General features: G+C 36.1%; 1 long non-coding RNA gene across 2 annotated transcripts in view; it reads left to right on the top strand.

Annotated features, from left to right (window-relative positions):
* The window catches only part of LOC148214145 (uncharacterized), a 42129-nt gene extending 36875 nt beyond the window's left edge, over positions 1 to 5254 (top strand). The window contains exons 3-4 of one of the 2 annotated variants that reach the window (XR_015798545.1): positions 3796 to 3896; positions 4098 to 5254. This is a non-coding gene — a long non-coding RNA (uncharacterized LOC148214145). Of the gene's footprint in view, positions 1 to 3795 lie in introns of both variants that reach the window. The other variant, XR_015798544.1, reaches the window with a different exon arrangement.
* Positions 5255 to 12261: the final 7007 nt, after the last annotated feature.

The following is a 12261-nucleotide window of genomic DNA, read 5'->3' as shown; positions in this document are numbered from 1 at the left end:
TACTGTCCCCAGGACTGCGGAGAGTAGTGCCGCCAAGGTGAAGGCCCAGTTAAATTTCAGAATTAATACTGAGGAGAGATAAGATGATGGACCATGCCCATTTGAGAAAAAAATCCATTCTAGCGGTTGGTAAACACTTGCTTACCAGCTTACCAGAATCAATTTGGTGTAGCGGTTAAGGCACCAGGCTAGAAACCAGGAGACTGTGAGTTCTAGTCCTGCCTTAGGCACGAAGACAGCTGGGTGACCTTGGGCCAGTCACACCCTCTTTGCCCTAGAAAGCAGGCAATGGCAAGCCACTTCTGAAATCTGGCCAATGCAGGGACTTGTCCAGGCAGTCGCCAGGAGTCAATACTGACTTGAAACAAAAATATATTAAAAAATGTGCAATCTCTGTAATATTGTGGTGAAGCTTCTGTGCAAAAAGGAAGTTGAACTTCTGTGACTTCTAGACTACCAGAGGAAGTCACATGCTTTATTTTACAATGGTTTATCCTCTATTTAAAAGGTAGTCAGAATGGAGAGCTGTGTCCAGGCTAAGTCCTGGGTAAAACTAAAATGTTTTAAGGACAAAACATAGGATTCCTGTCAGCAGTTGGTAATGCAGGCACATAGTTTATAGTTCATCAGGCCACAAAATCTCAGAACATTGGGTTAACTAAGCCAATTATAGTTACATTAAATTCAGATAGTAGACTCTCCCTGCCATGTTTCTCATGTCTGGGATTGGTTGTGACAATGTAGTACACACTGAGATTTCAGAGACTTCCAGACAGAAATATTAGCAGGAATCCAGTGTGTTGAATCAACAAAGGTGCAACCCACTAGATCATATACTGATTCCTGTATGTGAGTTTCTCTCACATCAAAGCTTGGGCAAGTATGGCATAATGATTTTAAATGGCAGTCCCCCTACTGTGGAGGGCAATTTTCATGTGAATTCTTTATGCTCCTTCCTTTACTACCTCAAATATAGCCGTCTTTTCAATTGTTCCTCCTAGAGCAGAAAGGTCATTAACAGTCACCCCTACAAGTCTTGGACCAGACTAAGTAATCAGTACAATGTAGGTCAGTACTATTTTCATTGCAACAACTATAATAACAATCTTGCTAGTCTGTACTTCCCCTTCCCTCCATTTATCTCCGTGTGAACTACAGAGGGGCTTGTCTGAGACATTTTCTCAAGTTACTTTCTTGGCCCAGGCTCAGCCCCTCTTATTTGACCATTGCCTTGGTAGTCACTCTTCCTCCTGTCCTTCAAGGCCATTCCCCATCCCTCTACATTAATGGCCCAGCACCAATCTCTTTATTCCTCGGGAGTGGCTCTTGCTAGGGTACAAATGCATTACAGTTGATGCTCCCCCTTAATATAGATTGGATTTGCATATTACAGCAAGCTAAAATCTTTATCCATGGCTTGTCAAAAAAGTCACTATTGGCTGGGTGTGTATAATTCACAAAATATAAACTGTACTTTAAAACCACAATGGGCACATGTTTTGCAATAAAACCATGATATATGAACTATTTCTGAACTGCTGATAGAAAAAAAAAGAAAATGGGTTAGTAAATACTTCAAGCCTCTCCAGTTCTCTCTGCCAGAAGAAGCAGCAGGTAGAACAGGTCCTTTGGGTTCCAAATCAATAAATTGGGGCTGAATTCCAAATGGTAATTTTTTCAGCTCAGCCTACAAACCAGTGATTAAATGAACTACAAAGATTCACTTAACAGCAGCTTTATGTAAATCACAGCGACTGAAAGAAACTTTCTGTTTGACTCCTCTTCTTCCAAATAAATATCTGTTGCAATATGACCTATATAAATTGGTTTTCCTAATGGCAGAGCCGTGAAAATCTGAATGGTGTGTCATTAAGTAATAATGTAGCATCTGTCACACTTTGTTCCCAGAGCTTTCAAACTCTTTGTAATGACCTATATGCAGTCATGAGAATCTCACAGATCTTACAGATTACCAAATGAAACGCATAACATTTTTTGTCCACCATCTATTGAGGCATGAGCTCAATCTGAATATTAGCTCAGAGATGCTGAAATATGATAATATTATTTTGTCACATTGGTTTCAATATTTCATCATATTTTGATCACTCTGAGCCAAACAAAACTGCCATCTACAGAACTGCACAATTGCAAGGAAGGCTTTCTAAAAGCAAGGGTTGCAGGTAAGGAGGACCTAATCCAGATCAGATCCTGGCAGATCAGATTAATACTTGGTTGGGAGACTACCAGGACATCCTTGGCTCACTGAGAAACTGAAAAATCATCCCAGAAAGTGGCAATGGAAAACAGATATTGCTGCCGAACAAACAAAGCAAAACTACATGAATATGTCTAGGTAGTAAATAGAAGTTGAACTCAACTCAAAGAAGTCTTTATCTTTTTATGGAAGGAAATATGTTTTTAATTCTTTGCTGGTGAGAGATTTTTTATTCAATGAAAATAACAGCTACAGGGTCCTGATCATGGCCACAGCAAATCAAACCCATCTCTACAAATCAGGAATGTCTATACTGGCAATTGGCTTCCATGCAGTTGTTAACTGCATTACTGACATCTCATCTGATTTGGCCCATAATGATCTTTGCTTTGAAAACTCAAACTGAAAATCCCCATTGGAGAACTAACCTAAAGGCTATTTTATTCTGACTCTATGATGGGATGGTAAATTTCTATGGACCCACAGAAAAAAATCAACATGCCTCAATAGATTAGAAACACTGCACCATTTCATCTTATTGCTGCAGAATGTAAAATCTCCTTCTGGTAACAGAACAATATTTTTAAAATATACCAGCAAATACAAGACAAATAAGAGTTCATAGGTAAGATATACAAGGAATACGGTGATGTTGAAATGGATCTGGAGATTAGCATGTACCAATCAACAATTGGATTATACCAAATAGCAAAGAAGTTTTGACAGACTTTTGAACATGAAGGTATTAAATCCATTTTCCCCAAAGTATTTATCTCATATTTTTAAAGACCTACAGTGCATATTTTTGCATTACTATTTTACGCCACTTAGGTAATTCGTATAATAAATATGAAAACAGGAACCTGTATCAGGTGGTCCACATGTTGCCCGAGAGACATTAGTCTACTCATGATGTCAGAGTTTCAAATATTAATTTTTGTTACATAAATTCAGAAATTAAATATTCTTTATTCTTTGCAACTTCATCTATTACAGTAAAGAAATTGAGTTTTGTATATATATTGAAGATTATTTTTTAAAAAACATATCGCCACAGAATCCAACTCCATGACCAGTATAGAAATCCAAATTAAAGCATCACTGACAGATTGGTGTCTAACCTCATTTATCTAGGTATCTGGTTTCACTCTTGAACTTACTGTTCTTAGTGTTGGAAAGTTTTTTTTAACATTTAGTGAAAAACTCTAACTTGAATTCATTATTCTGTGTCCTGCACTCTGGAATTATGGATAAAATTTCTTGAGTATTCCTGCCAAAAACCTTCCATTTATTGATAAATGTTATCACATACCCACTCAGTCTTCTCAAGACTAAATGATGTCTAATTCCTTCAATGTTTGTTGATACAACTTAGTTTCTAGTTCCTGACCATCTTTTCTGCTCTTCCCTTAACTTGTTCCAATTTTTCTGAGTCCTTTTTCAGATGTGGTATCCAGATCTGGTCACAATATCTGAGATACAGTCTGACCAATTCAGAATGAAATAAACAGTTACTTCTCATTATTTAGAAATAGCACAGACTGTTGATAAAGTTTGCTTTTGTCTTTTTTTTTCAGCAACATCATACTGCTGACTCACTCTGCAATCAACTACTATTCTAAGATTTTTTTTCCACAAGTACTACTACAAAGCCAGATCTCTCTTTCCTTTAACTACAGTATGTATTTATTATTATTTTCTATGCGAATAACTTTGCACTGGTCCCTGTTAAATTTAATTGTCATTTTCAGCTCATGTCTCTAATTTATCAAGATTATTTTGAATTTTATTCGTTTCCTAGGATATTAACTAAGCTACCCTACCTACCTAATTATGTCATCTGCAAATTTGATTAAGTATTCCTGCAATCCTTATACAGGTCGTGGAAGAATAAAAAAATGCTGAAGAATCCAGGAGTGAGCATTGTGGCGCCCATTCAGTTGAGAAATAGCTGATGAGTACTCCTGAGTATGATTTCTGAGTGAGCTATGGAGCCACTTAAACATCATTCCATCCAGCCCATATTAGCTTGCTATTCAAAGTACATGATAGCATATTTTGTTAATGCTTTGCTGCAATCAAGGCATATTTTACCTACAGTCTTCCCACAATCTACTAAAGTTACCCAATCAAAAATAAGATAAGGTTAGTCTAGCAATATTTGTTCTTCAGTATACCGATGCTTTGACAAACTCATACTGACTATCCACATTCTTTTCAAGGTTGTTACAAATTAATCTTTTATGATCTGCTTCAGAATTTTTCCATGTGTTGATGTCAAGCAAGCTGACTTGCCTGAGTTTTTTCCCCTTTTTCAAGACATGGATAATATTTGGTCTCTTCCAATCATCTGTACTCCAAGATTTCACAAAGATAATATTTAACATTATAGTATATATTAATATTATAATATTATATAGCATTTAAAATTGGAGCCAGGCCATCATCTTTCAGTATCCTAGGATCTAGCCTTGGATATTTAAATCCATCCCAATTTTTTTGCTGATTATGGCTTGAGGCCCATCATTCTGCTGTCCATGAGTATATGATGCAAAGCATATCCTCTTGTGGGAGAAGACAGAAAAAAATAGGAGTTGAACAGCTCTGCCTTTTCTTTGTTACCTGTTAGCATATTTCATAATAAATTACTATGGTAACATAATCATTTTTTCCATTATCAGAAATATTTATACACCTACAACACTTACTTCAGAGCTAACAAATTAACATATCATTAGGCCACATTTCTTTTTGGGTCACATTGCTTTTCCTTGAAGAATCCTAAATCAAAAGAGGATATGTTCTGATATATGAAAGTTGAAAAATCTACCTAGCTGATACAAAATGAAGAATTACTTTCTGATTAGCAAACATACCTACAGAGAATTTTTACTTACATTTTTTTTCATTCAGTTACTGGGGAGGGGAAGGATCTGCTAAGCATCAGTTCTAACAAGAAAGTGTCTATTTTATCATTCTGTATATCACAAATAAGTTTATATGTATCCATATGCCTATAAAATAAAATGGAATTTTTAAAGCTAGCTGTTCTCATTTATGAGATGTTATCATTCACTGTTGAATCCCATAAAAGAGGAATGGGGGAATCTCTTTTCACTCAATGGTTGCATTACTTTCTGAAGCCACGGTAAAGATCAAAGCCAAAATGAGGCAGAGTGAGAGACACATAAATACTGCATACACACTCAGTTTCTCTCTCACACACAGAGATCTTCCCTCAACTCCAGAATTATCAGCAGTAAGACCTGAAACGTCTTAGCACTGAAACCTGTTTGCCATCTGAATGGTTTCTTGGTGAGTTTCAACAAGCATAAAAATAGAATAGCTCTCCCAGGGCCCATCTAAATCCAACATTTTGTTTTTCCCAGTGTTCAACCAGTTTGCTAAGCAGTACTCATAAGCAGGAGATGGCGATATGAATGATTTTAAAATACTTTTAATAAATACAAGCATAAATTTAGGCTTATGCCTTTAAAGGGATTTTGCAAGGACAATGTTCATTTTATTTGCAGTCAATAGTTACCACACCTTGATTTATTTAACCAAACAGAATTTCCTCACCTTCCAAATCTAGAAAATATTTCAGCAATGTTCTAAAGAAACACTTGATCCTAGTGAAACTAGTTGAATAATGCAGACTTTGTTTTTCCTCTGTGACAAATGGATTAGAAGTGGATTTACAAGATCTACTGTAACAACAACAATCTTTAAAAGTTTACTCACTTTTTTTAAATAAATAGAATAAAGCAATTTTAAATTGACTTCCAGCATATCTGAGTGACTATGTTATCATGAACTAAGAAGATAATGCTGTAGTCCTAAACATAATAACTCAGAAGTATATTCATCAATTATATGTTTGTGTAATATAGATTTAAGACTTCAATGAAAGGATCATTCGCATCATTATTATAGAAGGCATTGACACAGGGTTAAAGGTGAATTTGGAGCAGTATCCAACAGTAGATGCTTACTCATCGGAATGTCCTCATTCCCTGTTCCCCCAAGTACCCTCAAAATCCACAGTAAAGCAGGAAATCCTCCAAAGCATATTCTGAGGTTGTATATATCCCAATTCCACCAGCAGAAACTGCTTTCATGGAAACAATCATAATATTGAACTGTTCATTTATCTTTTTTTACAAATCCATGCAACTACTAAACATGTCTTTGCTCAAATTCTGATTTTTTTTTTTACAAAAATAAGGTAGATTAATCAGGAGTATAATACATATACAACACCCAGGTACTTTAAACCTCTTTTCAACTTGATATCAAAGCCTCCATAAGTCAAATTCTTGGTTTCAAATTATCTTTAATGTTTGTACTTAACATAATTCTGGGTTGGTATTTTGGTCCTTAAATGAGGGCACCAAAATATATCTCCTTTTCAATAAATGCATGGGCAAATTAAGTATACATTATTTGATGTATAAGCATCAAATCTAGTCTCTAGTTCACCAAGTTACCTCACTACTGCTAAAATCTTTCAGTTCTTACCATGCAAAATCCCTAAAGTACTATACTGCTCTGATTTATGTCAACATAATTTCAACAAGATGCCTGAAGGAATATTAGTATCGATAACAGATACCAGTGTCAACTTTCTGAAATTCTTAAGCAACAGCATCTTTCAGTTAGTTTCAGCTTAACATATTTGCTCAGGTAGAGTGTGCTTATGAGATTTCAAAAGAACATACTCAACATTTCTCATAAAGGCACACCACACAGCCAACGCACATTGTAACTCATTGTTCTGTAACTTTACTGCTATGCTGTCTGTGCTCTCCAAATGTATTGGAACCATAGAATTCCCAGTGAGCATGGTCTCTAACATCTGGAGGTCACTAGGCTAGGAAAGGCTGTTCTATCTGCAACCAAAATAAATGTGCTACAGAATTTTTTTTCCTGTTGACTTTCAGAGCAGAAACGTGTTGTCCTCAAGAGACAAGTAGCTCGTACATTCATTCATTATGTATTTGTTAGTTACATTTGTATCTTAGTGCACTCAAATTGACTCTTACCCCATACCTTTATGATATGAGGTTAATAAATATACTGTAATTAGATTTTGAATGTCTGTACCCAACATTCAAAACACAACACTAATTCACTAATATGGAAGAGGATTGTAGGGATGCATTGAACATGCAACCAACTAACATTTGCCATTGCTATTCTCTCCTCCCTTTGCTATCAGATGCTATTTGCTATCAAAAATCATCTAGTGAGTTTCCCTGAGGGTGGGGCTGCATCTGTGTTTCTCCAGCATAATCCAGCACCTGAACTAGTAGATCACGCTGGCTTTCAGTTCAGTTGAAAGCCAAATAAGTGCAACAATAATTAATAACATTGCATAACAATAATTAATAACATTGCTAACACCAGTAGTAATTTAGTGACAACACAAGCATCATGTAACAGGAAAGGAATCCAGTATCTCTCTTCATGCCAACTATCTAGAATCCAATTCTTGATCAATTCTAATTCTGATCCAGCAGTTATACACCCAAGTCTTTGTTCAAATCTCTGTTGTGGCAGAATTCCAACTTTCAAATTACAGTAGAGAACTGGGAGACTGAAATATTCTCTTGGTGATTTCAGAATATTGCCATTTCTGATTTCAAATCTGTAGCCAAAAAGCTATGTTGAGTCAGGCATGATTATTTCTTGGATTATGATAGGAGATGACTAGAGAATGCAGAGAAGAGGCTAGAAATGTTCCCATACTCCTGCACATAGCCTGTATTCTCCTTGGGAGGTAAAACATTGGTATCTGGTTATTCCAACCTACAATTACAAATGGAAAATTTAGGGAGAAAATTCAATGACTGATGACAAAACTAGAATATTATAAATGGTTAAAATGAGCAAATTTGTTAAAAATATAGCATTTTATTGAAAGGAAGACAATCCTGAATTTAAGATGATCCATCTGCCCAGAGGAATAACAGGAAAAAAACATTATAAATACAGACAGAAATTCTCAAATTTCTCCCCTTGTCAACCTAGATTTGCCAGCTCCAGCTAAAACTGATCCTGGGGATTTTCTCCTCCCAGACAATGAGTAGCTACAAAACACTTGTGTGTGCATATATACATGTGTATAGAAAAAGCTACCAGAAGCCATGTAGAAAAGGAAGATAGGACTAGAACACAAAAAATATTAATAAAATTAATTAAATTGCCTGTAAGTTGACACCTTATCTTACAGGCAATTTTAATCAGCACACACACACTTACCATTCTCTGTCATATGCACACAAACCCCTCTCATGTGCACCTCACATACAGTATATATTCCCCTCTCTCTTTTCAAAAAAGAAGGAGCAGCTACATTAGGAAGGAAATGAAGGGAACAAAACAAAATGAGGGGTAGAGATGTGAGGAAAGGAAGAAATGAAAACAGGGAATGGATGAAAAAAAGAGAAAGGAGCCTTGTTTAGATGAGCAAGTGGATGAAGGTTAATTTTCAAAGGCATCCATGCTTAGGATGTTTGCATCCATTTACCCCTCTTACATATTCCTGCATTTTCAACCATTCAAGAGACACCCCACACACACACACACACACACAACTGAACAGAATTTATGGGAAGGGGAGTAACCTTCCTATAGGGTAAACACATTAATGCAATTGGGGGATTTTACAGTGTTCTATTTAGACATCTTTCTGAGAGCTTCCTATCTATCACTATAAATTACCATCTATTATTTCCTCAATAAGTGAGATAATGTATCTGATTTTGAAGACCAGCAATTTATGGGAATTTTCATCTTGATCTTAAAAAAAAAACAAAAAACTACATCACTCCTATGCAGATGTAGCACTACCAGTCACCCAACTATGTCCAAATGTCATGTGTTCTCATTTCTCATTCTTCAAATCATAGTTTCAGACTAAGCTTAATAAGAAAAATGACTTTCTTAGCTTTAGCACTAAATCATAGCAAGGAGGGAATCTGAAAGGGGCCCAGAAGAGGGGAGAAAGAGAAATGCCTAAGCTTGCAGCCTGCTCAGAGTATCTTAACTATGGATAGGAGATGATGAATGGGCTCAGCTAGACATAATCTTTCCTAGGGGTTTGATTTTCAATTGAATCATTTAATTTCTCTCAAATTAATCCAGAATCCCCCCCCCCCGCTTTGCTCATTTAGGTCATCTAGTAAAGAGTTTAAAAATTATGCCCAATTCTGGATGGCTTTGCTAAAACTACTTTTATGCATAACACATTGAACTGTTAATAAATTAGTCCATATGGGCTAAGAGATATTTAATCATTTTAGTCTGGCTCCAGAATTGCAGTTTACTGACTAAAGAATTACTAGTTTACTTTCATGAAATATAGTCATAAAAAAGGAAATAAAACTTGTGATTATTATGGCTAAGTGTTTCATTTCATCATGCCACAAATCTTACTTCCTGCCAGACAGGATAAACTGTCCTATATGTGCAAGCACATAACTTCTAATATTTGGAATGTTGGAAAAGTTTTTTGAAATATATTTCTGCACAACTGTCTTTTCCAATCATTCTTTCCTTTCCTTTCTAGTTCTAGCTTTTATCAGCGCCTTATTCTAGTAGATACATCTTACAGTTTTAAAGGGGGATATATCAAGAGTGAGCAAAGCATCTTCAACTAATGTGATTTCATCGTACATTTGGTTAATTAATCTTTTTATGAAAAAATAAGAACTAACCTTAATAAACCACTCTGTTCAGTAAACATCTTTTTGCATCAAAGTGTCCTCACTGTCTTTCTGTATATATTTATATATTAAAGAGGCAGGAGCCATGGATTTCTTTTTGTTAAACAGTGGGCAACTTGAGAACACTCAAGGAATGTTTCGGTCAGCAAAAATGTCAGAGAAAATGTGTCCAAGACCAAGAAGGAATGACTGTGATGCAGTAAGCTTTTATGCAGCATCAGTCAGAATGACAGTGGCATGAGCATGAACAGAAAGCACAGGAATTACCAAATACAGAAACAGAAATAATTGTTTCCAAAAATAAAAGCAATGACTATACTATTCCATTAGTCTTTGGTCTTGGCAGAGTTAATAAAGAGAAAGATTCCTTCAGGTTGAGTTCAACTCCTGGTGACTACATTTAGCTTTCTTGGCAACAGTCTGGCAGTAGTTTATCTTCCCTTTCTTTCCAGATGCTGGGTTTTTTTTGTTTTTTTGTTTTTTTGACTTTCTGATCTAGTTTAAAGCCCTGGGATACATGGTCTCCCATTTGAGCACTAACCAGGGTGAACCCTGGTTGGTGATGTTCCCAATCAGGTTTGGATGGCATCTCATTAAAAGCTAGGTCCTGCCATCCAAACAAAACTTTTTAGAATGTGGAGGGGGGGAGGCATTCCAAATTTCAAATTATTTTACCAGTGCAAAGCTAATTAAATTAAGCAACATGTTCCAAGTTCCACATACTTCAGGATGGAGAGTCAGAGTGATAATATTGATTATAACTTGTACCTTTACTGTTTAATTTTTTTCCCAGTTCTTTCATATCAACCTAATTTTTACTTTCCATTCCTCCAATTTGGAAATATTTTCCTGTAGCTTTTCTACACTGTTCAGATAGTCATTTCTCTAATTACTTTTTGGGGGAGGGAAATAAAATACTTTCTGTTACCTTAACCCTTTAGAATATAGGTAAAAAATAAACAAAAAAACAGAAAACAGAAAGGATTTTCCCTTTAACAACAGAGCAGAAAAATGGAGATTTCATGAAACAGATTGAAATTCCATCTGAAAATCCTGGCAGTCCTAATACTATTACCGTAATATGCCCAATCAACAATTCATAATTTGGTGTGGGAGAGGTTATTCTGAGTTCAGAATAAATATGCAGTGGTCAAAGATAATACTTCAGTGGAGTATAATAAAGAATGCAACTACAGCTATGTTTTTTTGTGTGAGCATAATCATTAATCCGTACAGTATTTAGTTTGTGAAGTATTAGAGAGAGAGAGAAGTGCAGTGTTTAATGAAGTAGACTGGGAAAATGGTAAAGACATGGGAACTAAAAATAAGGATTATGCAAATCTGGGTTAGGAATGAAGGGAACAGAAGTAAAGCATGCAAAATTGATTCTGGTTCACATGCTAACCCATGTTATATTTAAGCTTACTATGTTATTTGAACTGAGATCATGGTATGCTTTATTTATTTATTGCTTGCTTGCTTGCACTTATATACCACCAGCTCTGCCCCAGACTCCCTGCGGTTTCAAGTCAACAATTCAAATATCCACCATACAAGGAAAATGCACAGTTAAAATATCCATGATAATATAAAATCATACATTTAAATTTGGATGTAATACAAATAATTTCAGTAGAACAATTCTGGTACAACAAAAATAGCATCATAATAACAACATCAATCCTGTAACCAGCAGCAGAACCTCTTTTCCAAATGCCCCAGGAAGTGCTCCATTTCTACAGTTTTCCAGAACTCTATCAAGGAAAGAACCAGCCTGGATTCTGAGGGAAAGCCATTTCACAGGACCAGAATCATATCCAAAAAACAGTGACTTCTGGCTTTGGGCCCCAGCCATCAAGAAGGGAGGAGCAACGAAAGGTCTCTCCTGGGATGATCATATGACAGTGTTGTCCAAACTTGGCCACTTTAAGATGATTGGACTTCAACTCCCAGAATTCCCCAGCCAGCCATGGATGGCTGGGGAATTCTGGGAGTTGAAGTCCACTCATCTTAAAGTGGCCAAGTTTGGACAACACTGTCATATGAGATGGGCCAATTCAAGCTGGAGACTGTAATCCTGCAAGTACCCATGTGCCAAGCCATTTAAGTCATTATACATAAACACCAGCACTTTCAATTGCACCCAGAAGCGAGTAAAGAGTCAATGCACTACCTGAAGCATCTGTGTAATGTGCTTGTGGTGCTGGGTGCCAACCCATAACCAGACCACTGCATTCTGGACCAACAAAAGCTTCCAAGTAATCTTCAAAGGCATCCCCAATATTACAATAATCCAACCAATTAGTGATGATG

This window comes from Python bivittatus, unplaced genomic scaffold, assembly GCF_059951505.1.
Source record: "Python bivittatus isolate LINGU-HERP-01145 unplaced genomic scaffold, Pbiv_v1 ctg000700_np1212, whole genome shotgun sequence".
Classification (NCBI taxonomy): Eukaryota; Metazoa; Chordata; class Lepidosauria; order Squamata; family Pythonidae; genus Python; species Python bivittatus.
This window is presented reverse-complemented; position numbering and strand designations above follow the sequence as displayed.